Source organism: Lissotriton helveticus, chromosome 9, assembly GCF_964261635.1.
Source record: "Lissotriton helveticus chromosome 9, aLisHel1.1, whole genome shotgun sequence".
NCBI lineage: Eukaryota > Metazoa > Chordata > Amphibia > Caudata > Salamandridae > Lissotriton > Lissotriton helveticus.
The window spans coordinates 84529873-84554419 of record NC_136070.1 but is presented as its reverse complement, the minus strand read 5'-3'; the positions used below and the strand labels follow the sequence as shown (position 1 = coordinate 84554419).

General features: G+C 44.0%; 1 long non-coding RNA gene across 1 annotated transcript in view; it reads right to left on the bottom strand.

Moving 5' to 3' along the window:
- Positions 1 to 17841, bottom strand: part of LOC144782633 (uncharacterized) — a 51979-nt gene extending 34138 nt beyond the window's left edge. Inside the window, exon 1 of the long non-coding RNA XR_013601182.1 lies at positions 17486 to 17841. This is a non-coding gene — a long non-coding RNA (uncharacterized LOC144782633). The remainder of the gene's footprint in view (positions 1 to 17485) is intronic.
- Positions 17842 to 24547: the final 6706 nt, after the last annotated feature.

Genomic DNA, 24547 nt, shown 5'->3' with positions numbered 1-24547 from the left:
CTTAGGGGTAAAGTAGTCCCTTGTGGGTGTTGTTCTACTCTCAGTGATGGGCAGGTCAAAGTAGCGTGGGTGTGTGAAAGTAAACATGTGGGCGTCAACATTCTCAGAGAGGCATGGCCCACAAATACAAACAAGAAAACATAGCCACCAATACAAACAAGAATACATAGCCACAGACTCATTCAGCGCTACATTTACACTTTTGGCCGCGTAAACGTTGTCAGAGGGGCCGCTGCTGCCATAAACAAAGGGGAGCATCTTTTAAACAAATACATCGATGCACACTTCACTAGGCGTTCGTTGGCAGAGAGGGCAGGCTTCAACAAACGGGCGTGGATTTCACAAGCGCACCGCACAATCACGCTACATTACCTATAACTGGAACGCTACTTGAGGCGAAACGTGTAACAAACCTTTCATCATTTGTCAGACACGCACGTTGTCAGAAGGGGCTTGCCGTCGCCGAGGAAAAAGAAGCACGGCCTTCTGAAACATAGAATTCACTCGCCAGGACATTAACGAAAGAAAGGGGCGCGGCTAAGAAGAAAATACATTGACGCACACTTCACTAGGCGTTCGGTGTCACAAGGAGCAGCCTTCAAGAAAGGGGCGCGGATTATCCCAAATGCCCAATGACGCCACGTTACTCACAACTGCCACACTGCTTGCGGCGGTAAGTCTCACAAACCTTTCATCATTTGTCTAACAAAGACGCACGTTGTCAGAGGGGGCTGGCTGAAAAAAAAGAGGCGCGGCCTTGGGAAGCAACGAATTCACTCGCCGGAGAAACATTACTCGCAACAGTCACACAAATGACTTCACATACCGAGGACATATTTTCGCACTTGTGGACAAAGCCGTTCTCACACTACCAAAACCAGTACTTGCGGATATAAATAAAACATACATTTACTCATTTGTGAAACAAGCACGTTCAAGGAGGGGGCTCGCATCAAAAAAGGGATGCCGATTTCGACAGCGCTGATTTCACTCGGCGGAACATTCTACAAACATTACTCTGACACAGGACACTACTTTCTTTGTATACTGCACGCATACTGTTAAAGTTCATCAAACCTTTAGTCTGTTGAATGATTTCTATTATAAGATTACAAACTTTGAACACATTACTTTTATTACCCGGACAACGTCGGGACGGGCTGCTAGTATATATATATATATATATATATATATATATATATATATATATATATATATATATATATATATATATATATATATATATATATATATATATTTATTTATATATATATATATATATATAAGAGTGGGGCTGAGAGAGAATCTGTGTGGAACCCTGCTTTCAAAGTAAACAACGCGATATTCAACATGTTACCATTAATAACTGTTTACTTAATTGTAGATTACCATCTCTGTCTCAGGCTGAAAGAGATAAAGAGATAACTTGGAAGTCCCTAATAGGACTGCAGCAATTCAGTCCTTGAACAGTAAGAAAACTCTAGGTCCAGATGATATTCCTGCAGAATTTTACAAATCTTTTAATACACAGTTATCTCCGGTCATTTATCTTTTTATTTATTTATGTGACTTTTAAAGCGCTACAATTACCCGTGGGTGTCTCGGCGCTAAGAGCTATGTATAATACCAGTATCTTAAGGACAAGTAAGTTCTGAGTCTAAAAGACTGAGGGCTCATTGAGAAAACAACCATGTCTTAAGTTGCTTTCTGAAAGTGAGCAATGTGGGGCTAGATTTTATGATGAGAGGAAGGGAGTTCCATAATCTTGCTGCTGCAACACTGAAGCGTCTGTCTCCCCAGTTTACTTTCCTTGTTCTGGGGGTTTGAAGCATGTGGGTCGTGTTGGAACGAAGCATTCTACGAGATGGGAGGGGCTTTAAGGAGTTTCTAAGAAATTTGGGTCCCATATTGTGTATTGCCTCGTACACAATACACAAGGACTTAAACTTGGTACGGCTTCTGACCGGGAGCCAGTGTAGTTGGGCCAAATGTTTTGTAACAGAGGCAAATTTTGGAATGCCAAGTAGAACTCTAGCAGAAGCATTCTGGATCATTTGTAATTTGGAAATGACTTTTTCCTGCGCATTAAGGAAAAGGGCGTTACAGTAATCGGTGCGAGAAAACACCAAAGTTGAAATAAGAGTTTTGCCTGTTGTGGTGGGGAGGTATGGCAAAAGCTTCTTAATTTTTCGCAGGATGTTAAATGACGATGAAACAACAGAATTCACATGGTGATGAAAAAGGAGTTTATCATCGAATGTAACTCCCATGTTCCTCACTTTGCCAACCGGTTCAGGTGGAGTGCCCATCTCTTCCGGCCACCACAGTGGGGACCAGGCAGGCTGGACCTTGCCGAACAGCATTACCTCGGTCTTAGCAGAGTTCAGTTTTAAGCAGTTGGAGGCCATCCAACTGCTAATGGCTCGCATACCGTCCTTAAAGTTGGCCGCTATCGTCGATCTGTTTTTGTGAATAGATAATACCAGCTGGGTATCGTCGGCGTATGTAGTCAGGTTGATGTTATGCGCTTTTATTACCCTCGCCAAGTCCGACACATAAATGTTAAAAAGGGTCGGACTTAGCGAGGAGCCCTGAGGGACACCGCAAGGGAGTTTGAATGTTGGTGAGGTGAATGGACCCATCTTCACTGCCTGTTTGCGGTCGGCCAGGAAGGAAGCTATGAGGTCCTTGGCCTTGTGTTTGATACCGATGGCCTCGACACGGCCGGTCATCCTCTCACTGTTTAACAAATTCGCTCATAATCCTTCAGTTGAAGGTTCCTTTAAAAAGGCAACAATGACTGTCTTTCCAAATATGATAAAGATCACACAGTAATTGGTATCTATCACCCATTTTTGCTAATTTACTGAACCTGTAAGATTTATGTAAAGATGTTGGCACCAGACTATCTCCTTTTATGGGGTCTATTATTCATCCAGATCAGACAGGATTCATAAAAAGCAGATTATCGTCTTGCAATACCAACTACTTTTTGAGTTTTCTAAATAAAATTAAACATCTGATTGGTTTGTCAGCTTTATATACTGTTAATGCTTTGGAATCATTTCATTTTGATTCTAACTTTATTTTAACGAATAAAACATTATTTTCATACACGTCTGCATCCATATATGTAAATGGCATTACCCCACCTCCTTTTTCACTACACAGAGGTATGAAACAAGGTCACTCCTCATCTACTTTACTGTCTTTACTAATGATTGAGCATTTGTTATGTCTTATCAGTAATTCAGAAGATAACAAAGGCATCACTATTCAGTATATGGTCTTTACATTGTCAGGTTATGCAGATGACATTTTGTTATATATTTCTCACCCTATACAAACCATTCTTGTTATAATAATTATTATTAATATGCATCAGTATCAGAATATACATTAAATATTAACAAAACTGTTTTTTTCCTCTTAATTATTACAACACTGCAGATATGCTGAGCACTACTGATATATTGTGGACTCCACCTGGTATTAAATACTTTCATATTTATATTTCAAATACAATTAAAGATGCAACTAATCTGAATTGTAAAAAAACAATATGTTTTAACTGAAATGTGGTAGATGGTTGAATTTGTCCCAGTGGGGGAACAATTTTTTGATAAAAAAATACAAGTTCATAGTAAACGAGAGTACTCACACCATTTTTATATCCTAGAAATCTCTGACAAATTATTAAGGCCAGTTTGAGTACTGTTGAATTTTAGAATCAAGTACGCCTCTTTCTGCAGTAATACCTTATCGACGTCTGCCGGACGCAGATGTCGATAAGGTATTACTGTCAGAAATTTCTAGGATATAAAAATGGTGTGAGTACTCTCGTTTACTATGAACTTGTATTTTTTAATAGAAAAATTGCTCCTGTTAGGCATTATGAGCATAATATGGAACTGACTTGGACTGAACATATTGACGATGCATACACATAGAGGGCTACCACTGACTCTTATGAGTATTGAGAGATGGAGGCGAGCACCCAATGGCAATCAGGCTTAGCAGAGGAACCACAAGTACCAGGATTCCCTTGGCCACATTGACATATAAAATGGAATATTCGAAGATGGCCGCCACTGTGGATACAACCGGGATAGGTACGGCTGTTGGTGGAAGAGAGCAGGTAATGTTTTCCCTTCCCCCTGTAATGATTTTAAAATTATGCTCGCCGAAATCCCTAATGCGAGTGTGTTTATGCCTCAGGATTCGCTTAAAAACGTGACCGGAGGTCTGAGTGGGTCCCGGAGATAATCAGTCACAGCGCAACCAGTGAACTCGCCGAGATTTACAGGTACTTGCCGCTTACACGGGGTGCACGAAATAGGCATGTCCTCCGACGTAAACTAAAATCCTCCCTTTTTCTTTAACCGCCAGCCCTAGACATGAGATGCGGGAAAAATGTAAAGGAATTAAGATAGAGCACGCGAGGAAAGATACAATCTGCCTTGAACACATCGATATGCTCACCGTAGAAATAAGGTACGATCATTCCTGCCAGTCCGAGAGGACACCTTGTTCAGTTTAATAAAGTTAAAAATAATGCTCAGCCAGCTTAGAATAATAAACTCCTTGTCTATAGGAACAATATTCACAACCAAGCAGCCATTGTACAGATTCGATTGTAAAGATTACCCAGTTATCCCGAATCACGCAGGTAGGTATGTGGAATTTCTCAGTGTGGGAAGTTTGTCTGGTGATAAGAGAGGTTGAAATCTATCAATAAACAGAACTTTATTGTTGTTTGCACCTATTGCAGATGAATGACAGAGCTCTGATGAGAACCCAAGAACTTTTTTACTTGGATGCGAAACGCGTCGGCAAAATCTAAGGAGCGAAAATTCTCATTTATTGAGTAAACCAGCGTTGGCTGGATATAAATTCGGTCACCTTTTGGTGAATTAGTCTCCTTTTTTTACTTTGTCTGAAAGCTATTCTTTTGAATATTGATTGTTGTATACCAATTTATTTGAGTACAAACACATTGAGATATTGTGTTTGTAAGATGTTAATGTTATATTTATTTTCCTATTAATAGTTATGTCATGTATTATGTATATGTGTTGTAAATAGTATTGAATGTATATATGTGTCTTTTTCATTCACAAAATTTGATTAAAAAAGTCTATAAAAAGAATTGAAAAATCATAGGGGTATAAATAAAGGTACCCGGACAAACTAAAATTAATTCTTTTGGTCTTGTTCTGAAAACAAACATTGCAAAAACAAGTGGGTTGTGGGCATCTCGTGTATTTTTTTCTGTTTAAAAAGGGTCCAGCCCACTCCCTGTAGGACCTAACTCCTTAGTTTCATATAGCATGAGATAAGCACTTTATCAGCTTTGACTGAAGAGGAATAGCATACCTGATGACTTGAAAGGACTAAATGGTTACAATGAGAACAATGAAATCATGGCTATTGCACAAGCTAAGCACTTTATCAGCTTTGATGGCCACACTGTCTAATTATTCAAGGACCTGCGAGAACAACTTTGAAGAGAAGAGGATATTTAAACTTTTCAATACATTTCTATGTAAAAATAATATGCCCTTTCAGCCTTTCCATTTCCATTTTAGTTGCCAATGTAAATAAACATGTGGTCCATGTCCTAAGTGAGGGAATGACCAATGATGGGGAAAGGCAGATGCATTCAAATTGAAGTAAAGTGAAGTTGAAGCAGCAGAGATATAGTTTGCACAGGATCCAACGCTCATGAAGTAGTAAACAATTGTCCACCACCACTCTGAAAAGGCCAAAACTGTCTTTCATTACATGAAAGAAGTCAGTGGGGCTGATGCATAGTAATAAGATTACATGGGCACTGGCTTTGGACACTCAAGAAGCCTAAATGTTGACAGACTTAAAAATAAAACTCTGATGAAAAGATGAATGTTTTTCTAGAGTGGGGTAAATTAATATTGATGCAGGCAAGGCACAATTTGATTTTAAACCTTCTCTTTTGGTCTCATGAAGATTGATCAGCTTTTTCTAAGGGAGCGGTAGGTGGGAAAAGGCTAGCCATCACCTCAGAGGGTCTGTTACTCATCAAAGGATTGAATAAGTTAATTGTTAGGGTTTGGTTGGTGATGCAAGGCAGGAGATTTTTTCTTTCAATATGTTGACCTGCTGAAGTTCTTTTGTTTTAATATTAAAAGTCTTAATGCCCCAACTAAATTATTAGAGGTACTGAACCGTCTGAAGGAGGCAAAAGGTGACTTTGTCTTCTTCAGAAAATTCATCAGCTGTGGAAAGACTACTATCTTTAGTGCTAGAGGCACTCACATGTTTTGAAACCACATGATGACCTTTGACTACCATGATTTTTATTGACTTTTGGTGTTTTACTTTATCCTAGCTTGAATGTAGGTCTTGCATATGCCCTTTTTTTCCTTGAAGATTTCATCTTGCAGTTTTAAAGTGGGAGCTGTCACAGAGTAGAACAGCCTTGCCAGGAACAGAACATGTGGGATGTGCATTTGAAAGCATGAGAGAGAGAGAGAGAGAGAGAGAGAGAGAGAGAGAGAGAGAGAGAGAGAGAGAGAGAGAGAGAGAGAGAGAGAGATGCGAAATGTTTTTGGTCTCGGAGTTCAGTGTTATAAGCAGTGGTGGACAAATGTGCATTGTGTTGTACATTGGCAGATGAAGTATGAAGTATGTGATGCTATAGGCAGTGGCGTACAAATGTGCATTGTGTATTATGAATTTCTTACTATTGGCTTGGACATGCCCTCATGTCATCTTGAATTCTGACTCTGTCTTGTTTGAGCTTTTGGCGCACACAGACATGCCCCCAGATTACATCAAGTTGTTTGGGTTATTCACGTTCAAAGTTGCTTTGTTTTTGGTGAGGAGATTGTTGAATGTACTCCCGGAGACTTTCGTAAGCTTCGTTAAGATAAAGGCTAGCACTTGTGAAAATGCAGGAGGAACATGAGAACTTCTTAGCCCTGGAATGTTTGCATTGGAGGTTTCCAATTCCAGTAAGTTTTCTTGGCATAGATGTAGGGCCTCTCGAAACCTTTTAGTGTGTTTTGAAACTATAAAGCAGAGGTTTGTTGACTTAGAAACCGAGATTTTGGAATCCGAATGGGGACAGACATCTACTTCAATACAGCAGAACCCAGTTTGCTGAGGCTCTTAATCCTAGCTGTGAATCCCCCCATCTGGGGTGAGCTAAGATGTAGTGTTTGCAACGGGTGAGGTGATTTGTTTCAAATTTGTGGCACATAACTTGTGTGCCCGTTACTCATTGCACGAGCTGCCCGGCATTTAACAAGTGCTTGCATGTGTCAACCTGTCATTCATATAGCGGGTGTTCTTGAGCGAGCGCTGTCACAGGGTCACACAGCATGTGCTCTTGAACAAGCGCTGTCACATGGCCTTGCTGCATCGGAGAGCTTTCTCTCTCAGCGTGCCAGAATGTCAACACGGAGGACTTCAACCTGTCGGCTATGTCGAAGATTTCTGCTCATCTTCACGTCTTTCTCAGCATGTCAGTGCATCTTCAAGGACTCATTTTGTGATGTTCCTAGTTGCTTTGTGTGAACTGCTGGATACACACAAGTACACGCATGAGCAGCTGGATTTCCTCAGCCATGATCGGCTGACAAGCAGCTGGGAACACATTTCAAAATTTTATTTTTTGTTAGTTTTTGTCCGATCCCTCAATATCAACAGGTACTCAGGTGTTGTATTGAACATCGGATAGATGTATGTCAGTTCCTGTTGGGTTTGAGGTGGCAAAATCTTTCAAGGGAAAATCTCAAGTATTGTATTACATACCGGTGTTACAAGTTTGGTTATTATTTTGATTTGTTGTTTTATTGTCCTCTTTTGAGCAGTGACTTTGAAGAGTTGGTTATTATTTAATCTATTATTTTCCTGGCCTCTATTTTAGCACTGACTCTGAAGACAGATAATCAGTTAAAAATAAACAGTTTATTTAAAGATGGTCAATATGTAAACTGCATATTTAGGGTTGCACAAGAGGTTTCTACCAGAATGAAGTTAGGCAAGTTATGATACAGAATGTTACCCCTCTGCCGCTTTTCTTGTCTTTCTCAGGTGAGCCAACAATCAAATGGGCAAAGTGGAAAAGGGTATTTCTACATTATGCTAGAGTATATGGGACCACATTAAAAAAGAAAAACAGCTTTTATATTACATTGTCTTGGCCAGGAGGGACTGAAGGTTTAAATGCATTTGAAGTGCGTGTTAAGAAATTGGACAATCATTATCTACCCACAGTGAGCACAATACTAGAGCAGTACCATTTTGGTAGGAGCTTCATGGGTGGGTGCTTCATGTAAATTTGAAGGTTTAATTGCTGAATGCATCCATGATCAGCTCATGCTAAGGTGGAACATCAAAAAGAGGTCAGGGACAAATTATGGCAGAAGGATGACTCTAAATTAAATGAGGTTAATTTGATTTGGAAAACAATTGAGCATTCGTTAGTGTGTGCGCACGTTATAAAAAAAGGATTATGATAAGAAAGGAGAATCTTCAGAAAGAATACAGAGTGTGACTAAAGAAAAGTAGAGCACCTTCAATCAATCAATCAATCAGGTCATTTATAGAGCGCACTACTCACCCGTAGGGTCTCAAGGCGCTGGGGTGGGGGGGGGGTGCCGTTACTGCTCGAACAGCCAGGTCTTGAGCTTCTTCCTGAAGGAGAGGTGGTCTTGGGTCAGGCGCAGGTCGGTTGGGAGTGAGTTCCAGGTCTTGGCGGCCAGGTAGGAGAAGGACCTTCCTCCTGTTGTCGCTCTTCGGATGCGGGGGACGGCGGCGAGGGCGTGGCTGGTTGATCTGAGGAGGCGCTTGGGAGTGTAGAAGTTGATCCGGTTGTTGAGGTAGCTCGGGCCTTGGTCGTGTAGGGCTTTGTGCGCGTGGGTGAGGAGACGGAAGGTGATTCTCTTGTTGACCGGGAGCCAATGCAGGTCTCTCAGGTGTCCGGAGATGTGGCTGCGTCGGGGGATGTCGAGGATGAGTCTGGCCGAGGCGTTCTGGATCCGCTGGAGTCTTTTCTGGAGCTTGGCGGTGGTTCCGGCGTAGAGGGCGTTGCCGTAGTCCAGTCGGCTGGTGACGAGGGCCTGGGTGACCGTCTTCCTCGTCTCGGTGGGGATCCACCGGAAGATCTTACGTAGCATGCGCAGGATGTTGAAGCAGGACGAGGAGACGGCGTTTACTTGTCTGGTCATGGAGAGGGAGGAGTCCAGGATGAAGCCTAGGTTGCGTGCGTGGTCCGTCGGTTTGGGTGCGGTGCCCAGGGCGGGGGACCACCAGGAGTCGTCCCAGGTGGAGGGCGAGGAGCCCAGGATGAGGACCTCCGTCTTGTCCGAGTTCAATTTCAGGCGGCTGGTCGTCATCCATTCGGCTACCTCTCTCAACCCTTCGTGTAGGTTGGATCTGGCGGTGGCGGGGTCGTTGGTCAGGGAGAGGATCAGCTGGGTGTCGTCGGCGTAGGAGATTATGCTGAGGTTGTGATGGCGTGCGAAGGCCGCGAGGGGGCTCATGTAGACGTTGAAGAGGGTGGGGCTCAGTGAGGATCCTTGAGGGACGCCGCAGATGACTTTGGTGGCCTCTGACTTGTACGGTGGTAGGCGGACTCTCTGTGTTCTTCCGTCGAGGAAGGAGGTGATCCATTCCAGTGCCTTGTCCTGGATTCCGATGTTGCCGAGGCGCTGTACTAGGGTGCGGTGGCAGACGGTGTCGAAAGCCGCGGAGAGGTCCAGGAGGATGAGGGCCGCTGTTTCTCCGTTGTCCATCAGAGTTCGTATGTCATCGGTGGCAGCGATGAGGGCGGTCTCGGTGCTGTGGTTCGCTCGGAAGCCAGACTGTGAGGGGTCGAGGGATCCATTCGTCTCGAGGAAGGCGGCCAGCTGTTTGTTGACGGTCTTCTCGATGACTTTGGCCGGGAACGGGAGGAGCGAGATGGGACGGTAGTTCTTGAGGTCGGTGGGATCTGCTGTGGGTTTCTTGAGGAGAGCGCTGAGTTCGGCGTGCTTCCAGCTCTCGGGGAAGGTGGCGGTGTCGAAGGAGGTGTTGATGATGTCCCGCAGGTGGGGTGCGATGACAGCGTCGGCCTTGTTGAAGACGTGGTGAGGGCAGGGGTCAGTCGGAGATCCGGAGTGGATGGAGTTCATTGTGCGGATGGTGTCTTCGGTGCTGATCGGAGTCCAGGTGCGGAGGGTGGTGGTGGGTGGCGTTGTTGTGGTTGTGGCTTGCGTTGGTTGGTTGCTGAAGCTGTTGTGTATGTCCGCGATCTTGTTGTGGAAGTAGGAGGCGAGGGAGTTGCAGAGGTCTTGCGACGGGGTGATGTCATTGTTTCCGGCGTTGGGGTTGGAGAGCTCTTTGACGATGTTGAAGAGTTCCTTGCTGTTGTGTGCGTTGTTGTCCAGCCGGTCCTTGTATGTATTTTTCTTGGTGGCGCGGATCAGTTGGTGGTGTTTCCGGGTGGCGAGCTTGAGGGTGGTCATGTTGTCCGTAGTTGGTTCCCTTCTCCAGACTTTCTCAAGGGCTCGACAGTTCTTCTTGGAGCTCTTGAGTTCGTCGGTGAACCATGGTGTTTTTCTGCTGCAGGGTCTGCTGGGCGGGGTTCTCAGAGGGGCGAGTTCGTCCGCGCCGTTGTTGATCCACTTTGTGAGGTTGTCGGCGGCCTGGCTGGGGTTCGCTGAGCTGGCGGGGGGGTGCTGGCTCAGGGAGGCGGAGAGCTGGTCGGCTGTGATCTTGTTCCAGCTTCTTCGGGCAACCTGTTGCTGGTGGTGGTGGACCGTCGTTCTTTTGAAGCTGAAGTGGACGCAGCTGTGGTCCGTCCAGTGGAGTCCAGTGGCGTGGCTGAAGGTGACGTCTTTGCTGGATGAGAAGACGGCGTCGAGTGTGTGTCCGGCGAGGTGGGTGGGGGTGGTCACCAGTTGCTTGAGTCCGAGGTTGGCGAGGTTGTCGAGCAGGCTGATGGTGTTACGGTCGCTGTTGTTCTCCAGGTGGAAGTTGAGGTCCCCCAGGAGGATGTAGTCGGCGGAGGGGAGTGCATGCGGGCTGACGAAGTCGGCGATGTCCTCGCTGAATCGTGTGCGTGGACCCGGGGGTCGGTAGATCAGGGTGCCTCTGAGGGTGGTCTTCGGGTTGGTGTGGATCTGGAAGTGCAGGTGTTCAGCGGTGGTTAGGGTGTCGTCGGTGTTGGTCGTGATGCGGATGGTGTCTCTGTGGATGATGGCGATGCCTCCTCCCGTCAGGTTGGCGGTGCGGTCCCTCCGGATGATCTTGTAGCCCTCCGGGATGGCGATGGCGATGTCTGGGGCTGAGGAGGCGTTCATCCAGGTCTCGGTGAGGAAGGCAACGTCAGGGGCGGTGGTGTCGAGGAGGTTCCAGAGTTCTACGGCGTGTCTGTGGACGGAGCGGGTGTTGAGCAGGATGCACTTCAGGTGGTTGTTGCTGATGGTCGGCTTGGCGAGTGCTGGTGCAGGGTGAGTCCGGGTGCAGGTGAACTTGCAGGCGTGGCAGCTGAAGGGTCCGTGGGTGTGCTTCGGGGCGGCTCGATGGCATCCTGGGATGCGGCCGTTGTTGAGTGCGGTGAGGTCGGCGGCGTTGTAGGTTCGTCGGGTCGGCTTCCGTCGGTGGGGGCCAGGGTTCCTGGCGCTGGTCGCGATCCGGTCGCGGACGGGCGCAGACGGGCTTACCTTTGGCGCGCCTTCGGCGCACAATCGGGGCGCCCGCTGCGCGTCAACGCTGCGCGTTCGCACGGTCACCATTGGAGTGAGTGTGAAAATTAACCAATTTTCCCTGGTGCAAAGAAGTAAAGCAAGGAAAAAAATGTTGATAATCAGAAGAAAAAATAAAGGGGAATTGTTTTTGTTGTGACGCCTAAGTGCCCTTAGCAAACTACAAAACCTGTCCTGCCTGGGCTGTCAAGTGCAGGGTTTGTGGGAAGATGGGACATTTTTAGTAAGAAAACATTGTAGGTCTCAAGAAAAGTTGAAGACAGTGAAGAAAATGGATGTGGAAGCTGATTGTTAGTAAGATTAATTATTATGTGGAGATGTAGGACATCAGAACAAGAATAGTCCCATTGATTGGGTGCAGAGTAATGGTTCTGCTGTAAGAATTTTGCTTGACTCGGGTGCCAAGATCTCTCTGATTCCAAGGAAGTTCTAGTTAGAGAAACTGCTAAGCAAAGTAAACGTATGTGAGTCTGATATTCTGCTCCTAGCTTATGGAAGGCAACCCATTAAACTGAATAGGTATTTTATTGGAAGAATGTAATATAAGGGTAGGTTCACAGTGGGGAAAATTTACATTTCCACCATGCACATTCTAAATCCCTCAAGTCAGCTCTCAATGTCAACACAGAATCCGATCATATTCTAAAACACTAAAAGCTATCCCACATATCTCCCCATCACCAGCAAAATTAAATGAGAATACAATAAACAACAAATATAGTACCAACAAGAATAAATGAGAATACAATAGCCACCAAATGTACTAAATATAAATACTACAAATCAATTACTGTGTATTACACATAATCTCCCATGAAACTAGGTTTTCATTTTGTCCTTCCACTTCGCCTACACCTTTTATCTTCATTAAGATTTTCCTCTGGTACACTTTCAATCATACCTTTCCAACAATTCTCTTCATTTTGTGAACAACGCTGAAATGCCATAATCCTACTAAAATTCAATATTCGATTTTTCTTAAATTTGACTGCATTCTGAAACAATTTGACCACGTTCAGGGGATTAGAAAATCTAAACCTGCCACCAATATGAGGTTTTTTAACTCTAACTAGATCACCCAATTTTACTGTGGTTGAACACCCTGTTAAACCTTTCCACAATAACATTTGATTCAAGATGATACAGTGAACATTTTTAATATTTTATCCCTGTTTTGTTATGAATTCCTCCATTTTACTGGAATCCTGTTGCACCCAGTTGTCCATAAAGATGCACTTCAGAATTCCTTCCCTGGCAAAAAAAAGATTTTAAATACATTACTTTTTTCTATATTATAAGATGCATATATTTTTGGTCACTCACAGTGAGTAACGGGCACACAATATTCGAATTGGTGTGTTGAGTGGTGGCTATCTAAGAACAATGTGTCTCAGTAACTGCGCTCTACTCTCAAGAGGTCAACATCATTCTTGCCGCCCCTCCACAGTTTCAATCAGGCAGTCAGTCTACCAGAATAAAGGTATTTTTAGGACTAACTGACCTGTTTTATTCACTTCCTCTCACCACTACCCACATCTACACTTTCTAGGCCCTTCACCCTCACTGCACCAAATGGCAGGAAGAAAAGATCTTCACTAAAGAGCCCCTCATTGGGTGCCCGTTGGGTATTGCAGTGCCGACCCGACGAGGAGCAGACCCAATGATGAAGCATGACACCTAGCTGGCTGGGTATGTGAGGGCCCAAGTTCCGAAGGGAGGAATCCCCCTCCCTCCCTTTTCTGTGGGACAGTTCTGTCTCCACGGGAATTAGTGTGTATCTCTCGCTCCTTGTCCCCTTACCCCCATAGGAACTGCATACCCTCTTCTCTGAAACATGGAAGACATGTCACACATGACAATTGATACCTAAGACAACATTTTTCAGATTCAGAGCACAGCCACAGCCACTAGCAGACCAGAACACTCAGACACACTTCAGTCAATAGTGGGAGGAGAGCTCACTTATCTGGGAATTGTGATTATTATGACTGCTTGCTATTTGCATTAGCCCAGGACTCATCCCTTCAACTTTGTTTTCCATGTTCTGTTCCCCGCTGTCCTCCTTATCCCTCACCTAGTGTGATTCTTTATCTGCCTTCTTACCCTTTTTGTTAGCTTGTCTTCCATACTTACCTCCTGGTATGTTTTACTCGTAATACTATGCCTAAGGAACCCAGTCTGTATCTTTCAAATACCAACCTGCAGGATTGTATCTCTTCTCTCTCTCGCTTCCTCCCCCTCCTCATCCCCTCTTCCCCCAGGTTTTAGCCTTCATTACACTTCTTGACGTAAAATTGGAAGGTGAGAGTCAGTCTCTAGGGGGAGGTGGAGGATTGGCCTCAACATCCTGACGTCACATTACCAAGCTTGTGACAACTGGATATACCCTCAGATTCATATGACTTTCTTATTGAAATAGTTGACTAAGGCACTTGCCTACCTAAAGATGCAGGATGTTTCATTGAGCTTACAAGCCATAGCTCTAAATTATTCCCCACTTATGATGGACATTTTCAGAGATCTGCAGAAATGGCACATGGGAATGGTCTCATAATAGACTGACAAAGTATTTAAAATTGTTATCCTGCCAAGGATCAAGGTTCCTGTCTAAATTTGTTTCAGACTATGCCTTTGACACTCCAACCACTTGGTGTTTAACAGGTTTGAATGGTCACTGGAAATTTGTGTTGGAGGGGAAGCAACCTAGAATTGCTTATACCTGCCTCCTATAATGAGCAGCCTAGCATTTCCAGACTATGGTCCAAAACTAGAGGTGCATCTTGAAGAGAATGGATAACCCATATTTAGAATAACTTAACAAGTGAAAAGATCACCTAGTCACCAAGTAAACGCTGGACATTTTACAGAGATTGGTTTCACTTTTCATTTACCTGGCTGCAGAATAAAGGGAACTTGCATCTGCCAGGTATCTCACAGTGTTCCGAGTACTCTAAATAAAAATTACACAATTGCCCCCAGGACTCTAGGGTTCAGCCCCGAAAGAATACATGAAGGAAGATGATTAAGTTCCTGTTGTGTTGTTGTTGCAGAGCTAGTACTCTATGTCTGCATTGAAAATTGACTTGTGTGTGAGGTGAGAGGAGTAAAGTGGGTGGAGGGGGTAGTTGAAGTGGGAAGATTGTATTTCTCAATACTTTGCTTGCCAGTCTGTTTTCAGGCGAATGTATGAGCATTGTAAAAAAAAACGTAATAAATACAATGAAACCTACAAAATTAACATTGAGAATCAAGGTGCACCAATCATAGTTGGAAACACTCCCCCAAATTAATAAATACATTAAAAAATTACTTGAAAAACAAAATATAGAAAAACAGTGAAATGGACACCAATTAAATGTAATTATAGCAATGTCTCCTTAAAATCTGTGACAACCACAATAAATTAAAACGTTGAAAAAATAAGAAAAAGTTTAATTAACAAGCTAATAAAAAAGCAAAAAACATGAAAAATAATTAAAAGGTTAATAAAAGGAATTTTATATAGCACCTCCCTGTAACCAAGTATCAATTATTCAAGCGTTAAAAACAAGTTTGGGCTTCGCTCACTGAAGGATTATATTTTCTAATGAAGAAGAAGTAATGAAAATAAAAAAATTGCCCAAGACCAGCCTGGAGTTTCTTTCTGATTTGGATATCATAGGCTCAGAAGGCCACCATATGAGATTTTTGTCAACCAGAAAATTTAAACAGAAGAATGTTTAGATCAGGACAATTCAGAAACCTGCAGCCATGTTTAAGCCATAGGTTTTGGATGATTTTGTGGCGCTCATGGTCAAATGTCGATTTCCTCGTTTGATAAAGAGATTTCATGATCAGAGTTTAAAATTGGGAAAATTGTAAAAATGGTATTCTTCTACACCCATTTTTCCAGATCTTTAGAACAGGACCCCCTAAGGGAAGTATTGCAAGAATGCAGTCCAGAGAGGAAACAAATGTTGATTTTATGCACAGATAGTAAGGAACACATTAATGGTATATTAATATTTAAAGTTTAAGTTAGCTGTATTGCACATTTGAAATGTATATGCTAACGCTGAGCATAAGGAAAACCCTCCCTCCTCTTCGTTGCAGTCATTGGATGTAATGATGCATGCTGTCTGTACTACCTGCCATTATATCTTGGCATACGTACATTATAACTTTTATGTCTCATTGGTGGTTACCTAGTTGCCAACCTTATCGTGATTGGCTTCTGCACTTACAAAATGAAAACAAAATTGAGCAAAGAAAGACTTGTAATATCAAAATGTGGCTAAGTAGAGAGAAGAAGAATTTATGCAACCACATGTTAAACATATCAATTAATCCCATTTGACTTGTACCATTGTTTGACTATTATTGTGAGTTTTAGAATGTGTGACTGGGATTTTCTGTAGAGCAGCTGCAAAGCTGTTTTAGCTTCTTAGTTACTGCTTATGTTCCTAACACAGCTCCACTTCTCTGCTGAAAATAGTCTTTCTTGCCTTATGTGCCCCAATTGGTATGTCATATCAGCTGTGCTTGCCCTGCACTCTTTATTTCTGTCTGTTGGACAAGGCATCGGATTGCCAAATAAATGTATATTACAATATAATTATACTTTACTATATAAGGCAAGAGTCAGTTTGCTGAGTTTACTACACTTATTTTGCCCAATTTTCATGCTCTCTGAGTGCACTATCTAGGAGCAGTATCAGCTTCTATCAATTGGATGCTTTTGTTATTGATATGAGAGGCCCCAACTCAATTGGCCGTGTTACTATGCACTGTTCTTTATTTCTTTTACGTTTCCTATGGACAGGGATGATGATTTTATAATAGTAATTTCCATTAGGTAATCCAGGGCAGGAGAGACCTTTGAGGCCACCTCTCCTGCTAAGCCAGGTCCTCCCTGAACCGGAACACAAGCAACTCAGGACCAGTTTAGTTCTTATCATGGGCGCATTCGTTCAAGCACTTCATTCATGTCTTTTTTGTCGACTTTAGTGTGTCCCTCTAAGTGGGACAGATATGCTTAGGCGTGGGTCCCGTGCATACTGTGTCACTGGAACCAAGCTGTACCTGGCTGATGAGCCCATAACTAGGGTAAAACCAGTCCTGGGTTGCTTGTGTTCCGGTTCAGGGAGGAACTTAGCAGATCGGGCTGGACTGTTCAGCTTGGAGCCGGGTCAAGACTGATTTACATATAGCTGGGACAAAACTGAGGTGACATGGTATGCAAAATAATGATGGATCGAATTGCGGCCCAAGTAAATGCCAGAGGCTGAGACTAATTCGAGGCTTCCATCCAGTACTTCTTTGTATAATTTAGTTTGTTGCCCTAAGTGGGACAGATATGCCCAGATGTGGGTCCTGTACACACTGTGTCACTGGAATTAAGCTGTATCCGGCTGATGAGCCGACAGGTAGGGCAAAACCAGTCCTGAGTTTCTTTTTTTCGGGTTCAGGGAAGGCCTGGCTTGGCAGTTTGGGCTGGACTGTTTCAATTGGAGCAGGGTCAAGTTTGATTTGCATATAGCTGGCACCAAATTGAGGTAACATTGTATGCAAAATAACAATTGATTGGGATGGGGCCCTGAGTAATTCCCAGAGGCTGATATTAATTCAAGCATTCCATCCATCACATATTTGTATACTTTCATTTGCATGATAATCATTACTTTTGCAGCAATATCTGTAACAAAAGATCATCTCGCGATACAAACTGTGCATATGACATGCCACTGATAACAGGAAATGTCTGCAAAACTCACCTTAAATAATGTACTTTTCCATTTAGGCTGGGTTCGATTGTAGTGAAAATTATCCAGCAATACCATGAAAATGATATTGCAGTGAGCAGGAGACCTTAGTAAGGGTGAAGATAAGGTCAACTGGAAACTTCGTTAAACTTTGCAGATATAATAAGCTCTCGCCCCACGGACGGGAATGCGGTGAGGAATTAGATGAGGAGGTGGTGATCACTTGTATTTGAATTTGCACAAAGACCACCCCGTGCCCTCCAGAACAGCATGGCAGGCATTCCTTTACACCACTACCAATCTCTGAGATTTTAGAGAGATTGCCCTCTTTACTTCCGCACATTTTTTCAGTCAAGGGCCTTAAAAAAAAACATGTTCATTTGAGAAAATGGAATATTACAATGATAAGCGGCTCTCAAGTGTGTAATCAAGTGCGCGGCAAGATGTAAATGACGTAAACGTTAAACGAAGCAGGGAAGCAGAGGGAACATTCTGCCGGGGTGCACGTGGGCGCGCGCGGGATATGTAGAGACATCGCCGCTTATCGTCTCCGGGTGCATTCTTGAGCATCGACGCCATCTCTAAACATATATTGGCATGCATGAACCTCTGAGCCATTAAATTGAAAGCGAGTCTTGCGTGTTTTATTAGAAATAAGTTGATTGATTCGCGGAGCCGAGACGCAGAGTTAACAAGGGATCCAATTAAAGAGTAGCAATTTTTAAAATGGTTTTGGTAATGTCAGCATGTTAAGTGATTCCGAATTAACAGACAGGGCAGGCTCAGTGGGAATAAATGAGAAAGAAAAAAAAGACACGCGGATGAAATCTTCTAAAGCAGCGAGCTCCTGGTGACACCCTAGGAGGCGTCTAACAATGCAAAGTGATGGGGCCAGAGGGATGTCGCTTCCACAGCAGCCGCTGAGCCGCGCCATGACTTTTTCAGCAGACGACAGGCGTAAATGAGCAACAGTTATGCAAATATGCCATTTCACTGCCCAGGTATTGCAATTAATTTCAGTGCAAGTCTGTTCGAGGTGTGACCATGCACACCTGGCAGGAGACGCTTATGTATCTGTACCTATATGATATTTCTGTAGCGCAAATCTAGGCAAAAGGCGGGGGAGCGCTGTGCATTGTCAAAGTCAAGCTTAAAGTCAGCGAATAATAGGGAGGGAAGTTGAGTTGTGGACGGTTAATGCATTGTGATATAGTGTTGTTTGAAGAGGTGAGCCTTCAACTCTTTCCTCAATTGGAGCAGGTTTGGCGTGGTCCTGAGGGTTCCGGGAATGTTGTTTCCTATCCTCGGTGCATAGAGGGAAAAGGCCATTGTCTTGTTTATTTCTTCTTTACCCTTCTTAGGGCCAGATGTAGGAGCCTAAATACCGGTCGGTAACGGCCGATTTCGGCCGTTACCGACCGGTATTTAAGAATCGGCATGTAGGAGCATACTTTTACAGAATCGGTAAATTTACCGAATCGGTAAATTTACCGATTCTGTAAAATACCGAATCGGTATTTTTACCGATCCGGTAAATCCCAGATGTAGGTGGGACTCTTCTGAGTCCCAAAGGCCCTACAAATTTGGTATTTTACCACCCAATTCAATTGGGTGTTAAAATACCGAATCCAGGTGTGCATGCACATGTGTGCATGCACACCTAGCCATGCGACAGACAGGCATGCCCTTATGGCATGTCTGTGTGCCACATGGCGCACATGCCTATTTTTGGGGTGCCAGAGGGTGTCAAAGTGACACCCCCTGCACCCTTGCTGAAATCGGTATTTACCGATTCGGTAATTACCGAATCGGTATTTCCCATTGATTCCTATGGGCTTCACAGCCCATAGGAATCAATAGGGAATACCGATTCGGTATTTACCGAATCAGTAAATACCGAATTTCAACGATTCGGTTTTTCCACATCTGGAAATACCTACATTTCCCCCCTTCATATTTACCGATTCATAAATACCGAATCGGTAAAATTCGGTATTTATGAATCAGTAAATATCATTTACCTACATCTAGCCCAAAGTCTGCAATCTGATGGTGCCTTGGCTGCAGGTGTGCCAAGCCCAGGAACCACCAGAGACGGTGAGCGTGTTTGCAAGATAAGCGGGGATACTGGCCGTGATGGCTTTGTAAACGATGAGGCTGATTTTGAAGATGGGTCGAGCCGTTAAGAGAAGTCAATGAAGTTCCATGAGGATGAGGGTGATTATTATTTTCGGACCCTGGATGAGATGTGCTTTGGGATGTGGGATGCAGCAAAGGGGTGAAAGTATGTAGTCTGGGAGGCCATGGGGTAATGCTTTGTCACCATCCAGATGCTTGAGCAGCTGTTGTGAAGTTGTTTTCTAGAAGAAATGGTTTGATTTTCTTTAGCACTGAGAGCTGGTACCAGGTCGTCTTTGGTTTCTTGGCAGTGTGTTCCTTGAGGGAGAGGTTGGAGTCCAGAGTGAATCCAAGTGGTTTTATAGTTCAGTGGTAGTTGAGGTTCGAAACTGACAAGCTTCAGGTCTTTGAGCCAGTTTGTTTTTACAGGCAACTAATAGGAATGTTAGGAGGACCTTCAGGTAGACACAGGACATCCAGATCTGGAAGATGTGCAAACAGTGTTTGAGGTGTTGGATGTCCGTACCACAGGAGACTTTTAAGTAGAGTTGTGTATCATTGGCATATATGGTAATCTTGATGTTGCTATATGTGAGTAAAGCACCAAGTGGCTCCATGTAAATGTTGATGAAAAGAGGCAGTATGGACACCTGAGTGACTCCACACTTGATGGGGATCTTTCGTGATCTAGAGTGAGGTTCTGTAATTCTCGAGTCTGACTCCATTTTGTTCTGTGCCACCATTTTGTGTTGCCCTCACATTGGCCTGTAAAGGTAACCTGGCGAACGAAGTGGCCTGGCCTTCTTAGTTCATGTACACATTAACTAGGTTTCTTTTTGACTCTGAAATAAACTGTAAGAAACTGACCTCTTCACCTGAAACTGACCTCGCAAAGCCAATTTCCCTGATCGATCTTTATCTGAGATTGCCAATCAATGTTCAGGACATCGTTAACTTTTTAGTTTCCTTGCACATGTTTTATCTTGTTCAGCATCTGTTACTGTTTCTTTTTTATGTTTCTTCATTACATGGGTTATGCTTTCAATTATAGGTTTGTCTGGCTTGTGGAGATTGAATTTGGGACATTCCTAATAATTAACTTTTGGGTTGGGATACTGTAAATTGAGTTTTTGCTATGTGATACTTTGTTTGAAAATGTATCTTATTGGTTAGAATTTTGTGCAGTGGGTGTACATTTATAATGTGAATATTGGATATAAAAGGAGACGTCTCGCCTTAGTAAAATGAGCAGTCTCCTGAGAATTTACACCGTGATGTATTTCTAGGATCAGTGTTACTAGCGGCAGCTAATAAACTTGGTCTCTGACGCCATCCAGAAGTATTCCATGTCTTTGAATACCAAGAGAGGTGAACTCGAAGATCTTAGGCGTGCCCCTGACGCCGCTGGGTTAAACCCCGGTTCTTCAACTGGCGCCCACGTGGGGCGACTTCAGCGGTACTGGTCCAAGCCCGAAGATTGTGAGGAGCCCCATGAGGAAAATCTGGAGGACGGCCGCCACTTCATTGACCCCTGCATGTCGACGTGGACCAAAGGTTTTTTTTCTGCGAGGCTTCCCCTTTCCGACGGCTGCGAAGGACTGCTGCCCTGACTGTCGCCCTGTCTTGGACCCTCTTGTGATGATTTGTAAGGCGAGACGTTAGACGGTCTTCTGGTGGCGTGACAGACATTTTGGTTAAGTATAAGTGGGTCGCTCCCACAACTTTGTTTTGTTTCTTGGTTTTGATCCGGCCATTGCAATAGTCGAAGCCGAGGGGTTCGTATATATTTACGAGTGTATCATTTTTGATAACCCCTTGAAGTTTGAAGCAAGACTAGTGAGCTAAAGATGCCTGGTTTTGGCAAAATTGGGAAATGGCTTTGTTGTAGTTGTAATAAGGATTCCCAATTGGACGACTCGTGTCCGATACCTCCGGTTGGAACGCCAACCTATGAGCTCTATTCAAAGCATGGTGTGGGTCCCATTACCTTTAATGAAGTATGGGTCCGTTATACAAGGAAAGATGGTGTTTTACGATGGCCCCAACATGGTAGTTTTGAATCAGATGTTTTAGATAACCTAGAAGTTGCGCTATTTAAGAATAAAGCCCGGCCTGCGATGTTTGACTCTTTCCGCCTTTGGCGTAAGGAAGCCAAACAGCGAGAAATTAAGCAAGCTAAGAGAGATAGGAAGGAAAGGAATATGTCGTTTATGCAAGCTGCTAGGCAGTTTAAGGAAGATGAAGAAGATCGTGCGATTGAAGTGTTAGATAGACAACATTGTATGGCTATTGTCAAATGTTACCCGGCTTTGCCACCTCCCCTTTCAGATGTGACTGAAGACCCTGAAAAGGATCCTTTGATGTCACATTTACTGAGATTACCACCCCCTTATGTGCAGGGAGCTACTGCACCTCCGTTACCTCCAGTTGTGCACCCCTTGTTGTCGTTCAACCCCCTGTTGTTGTTCCGCCACCTGTTGCTTCACAGGTGGTTCTTCCTTCCGTGGCGCAGCTCCCTCCAGGGCCGCCAGCTTTGCCACCAGCCTGGCCTCAAACTCCTTTGCCTTACACTCCTTTATCTTCGACTTCTCTTATTTCTGTCCCTACGTCTCTCCTGCCTCAAAACACTTTGTCTCCTGTCCTCATGTCAGCTTCTTCTCCTTCTGCTCGGCAACGAATGACTGAGACTGACACTAGTCTTTTGTCTCCTTTCTTTGGGTCACTGAATATGACCCCTGTTTCTGAACGTAAGCAGAGACGTATCAGCTTCCTGGTCCCGAGGAGCGGGCAGTGTTAGATCTCCTTGCTCGTAGATGGGTTTCGAATGCTTCCAAGTACGGTCCACAAGTGGTTATAGATATCTTCCTACAGTTGGAGGCACCAAAACAAAGGTATGTTTTTGATGTCATGTGTACCTTCCTTCGTCATGAGTGGGAAGATAATGAGTTGGGTTCAATTCCACTGGAATTGATTAATGTTCAGTCTGAATTTGCTAAAGGAACGATAGTAGGTTCCGATGTTGAGGAAGCGGTAGAGACACTAATCACTTTTAGGTCTAGACTTCTACCTCAGTCATTGTTCGAACCTGACCCTTCTGTTAGGAGAAAAGTGAAGCAGTATCCTATGAGAGAGTTTCCCCCTGTATGGAGAGAGGCAGTTGTGGCTGATGCCGCTCATGGTATTGTGGCTGCACCGGCTCATTTTCAGCGAGTGTGGGTGCATGTCCCTTGGAAGAGAGCTGAGGTCCTGGCTCTTAAGCAGACCTTGCCTGACCCCCGTAAAAATCCTGCTGGTTATTACAAGGAATTGTCTCAGACAGTTGATGCATGTGTTATGAATTTAGCTGACATAGATATGTTGATGGGTAATGTAGTTCCTCAACCCTTGTGGGCGAAGATCCGTCACGAGGATCACGCGCCACAGTTAGGAGATACGTGGGTTGATATTACTGCTGCAGATGGTCGGCAGGTAGGAGGTGCCAAACCTGAACCCTTAGTTGCAGAACTACCGGGTAGAATTATTAATTTAATGAAAACTATGATGCCTCCTCTGCGGGTGAATTGGGACAAGTTAGCAGCATGCAAAGAAAAGAAAGATGAGAGTGTGTCTGATTTCTTCACTAGGTTTGAGGAAACATTCATTGATCATAGTGGTCAGAAGGACATGAGTACAGAAGGTTGTCAGAGGTTGCTTGTAGATAAGTTTGTTTTTAATTTACATCCTGAACTTTCTAATAAGTTAAAGGATTCTGAGATTTCATGGGCTGTTTCTTCTTCGGCCCAGATATTGGCTACTGCACAATACTATGAGAATAGAGATAAAGATGAGAAGGATAAAGTAGAGAAGAAGACTAGAGAATTAAAAACGAAAGTTCTTCTGCAGCAGGCTTATCCGCCTCGGCCTAATCAGCGTCAGTTTCAGCAACCCCCACAGTGTCAGAAACTGTTGCAGAAGCCTGAGTCTTTTGCTTCGCGACTCCCGCTAGGTCCTAATCAGTGTGCTTATTGTAAAGAGGAAGGTCACTTCAAGAATAGTTGCCCGATCTTGCTACAGCGCACGAATGGTATGTCTAGTCTGAGAGGTCATGGTGGTTTCCAACAAGTACCTAGGGGTAGGGGACGTGATACGTTTCCCCAGAATGAACGTTCCTTTTCCCCTCAGAATTCTATAAATTATTTTGACCAACAGAATGTTCCGACCCTCCAGTCCACTCAGTACTACACTGATGAATATTATGTTGGAAGTGACAGTGCTGGTTTTAATGATAGTTAGGACAGCCATGGACAAAGGGAGGGAGTAGTGTCAGTTCCAGTAGACCAGACTGGACCTTATGTTGAAGTGATTACATCAGGTGTGGCAGAACCTTTTCTTTTGGATACTGGTGCAGCAAAGAGTTCTATCATGCACTCTAAACTCCCTGGCGCACCCTTGTCTGGCTTGACTAATGTTTCGGTAGGATTTTCTGGCGCCCCAGTTCGTAACCCGGTTTCTTGTCCTTTGCCCCTTTCTATTGGTCCTTGTGAATTGGAGGCTCCCCTTATTCTAACGACTGGCTATGGCGAGAATTTATTGGGTTTGGACTTGTTGAAAAGATTGCATGCAACATTATATTGTTCTCCTTTGGGAGTACATCTTACGGTGCGTAAGAAAGTGATTTCCCCCGATGAATCTGTCTAAGGATCGCCTTCCACTTCTCTCCCTGATACATTTTGGGCTACAGGTCCTAATGATGTTGGTCTTTTGCAGATACGTTGTTACCCTTAAGTCGAATGCTAAATTACCCCGCATTCCTCAATACAACATTTCCAGTGATGGCGAAAGAGCTCTTTTAGCGATTATCTATGATTTGGTTGAGAAAGGTGTGGTTAAAGAAACGAGAGGCAATGTGTGTAATAGTCTTGTTCTGCCTGTCCTTAAGCGTACTGACTCTTCTCAGCCACCTGTGTATCGGTTTGT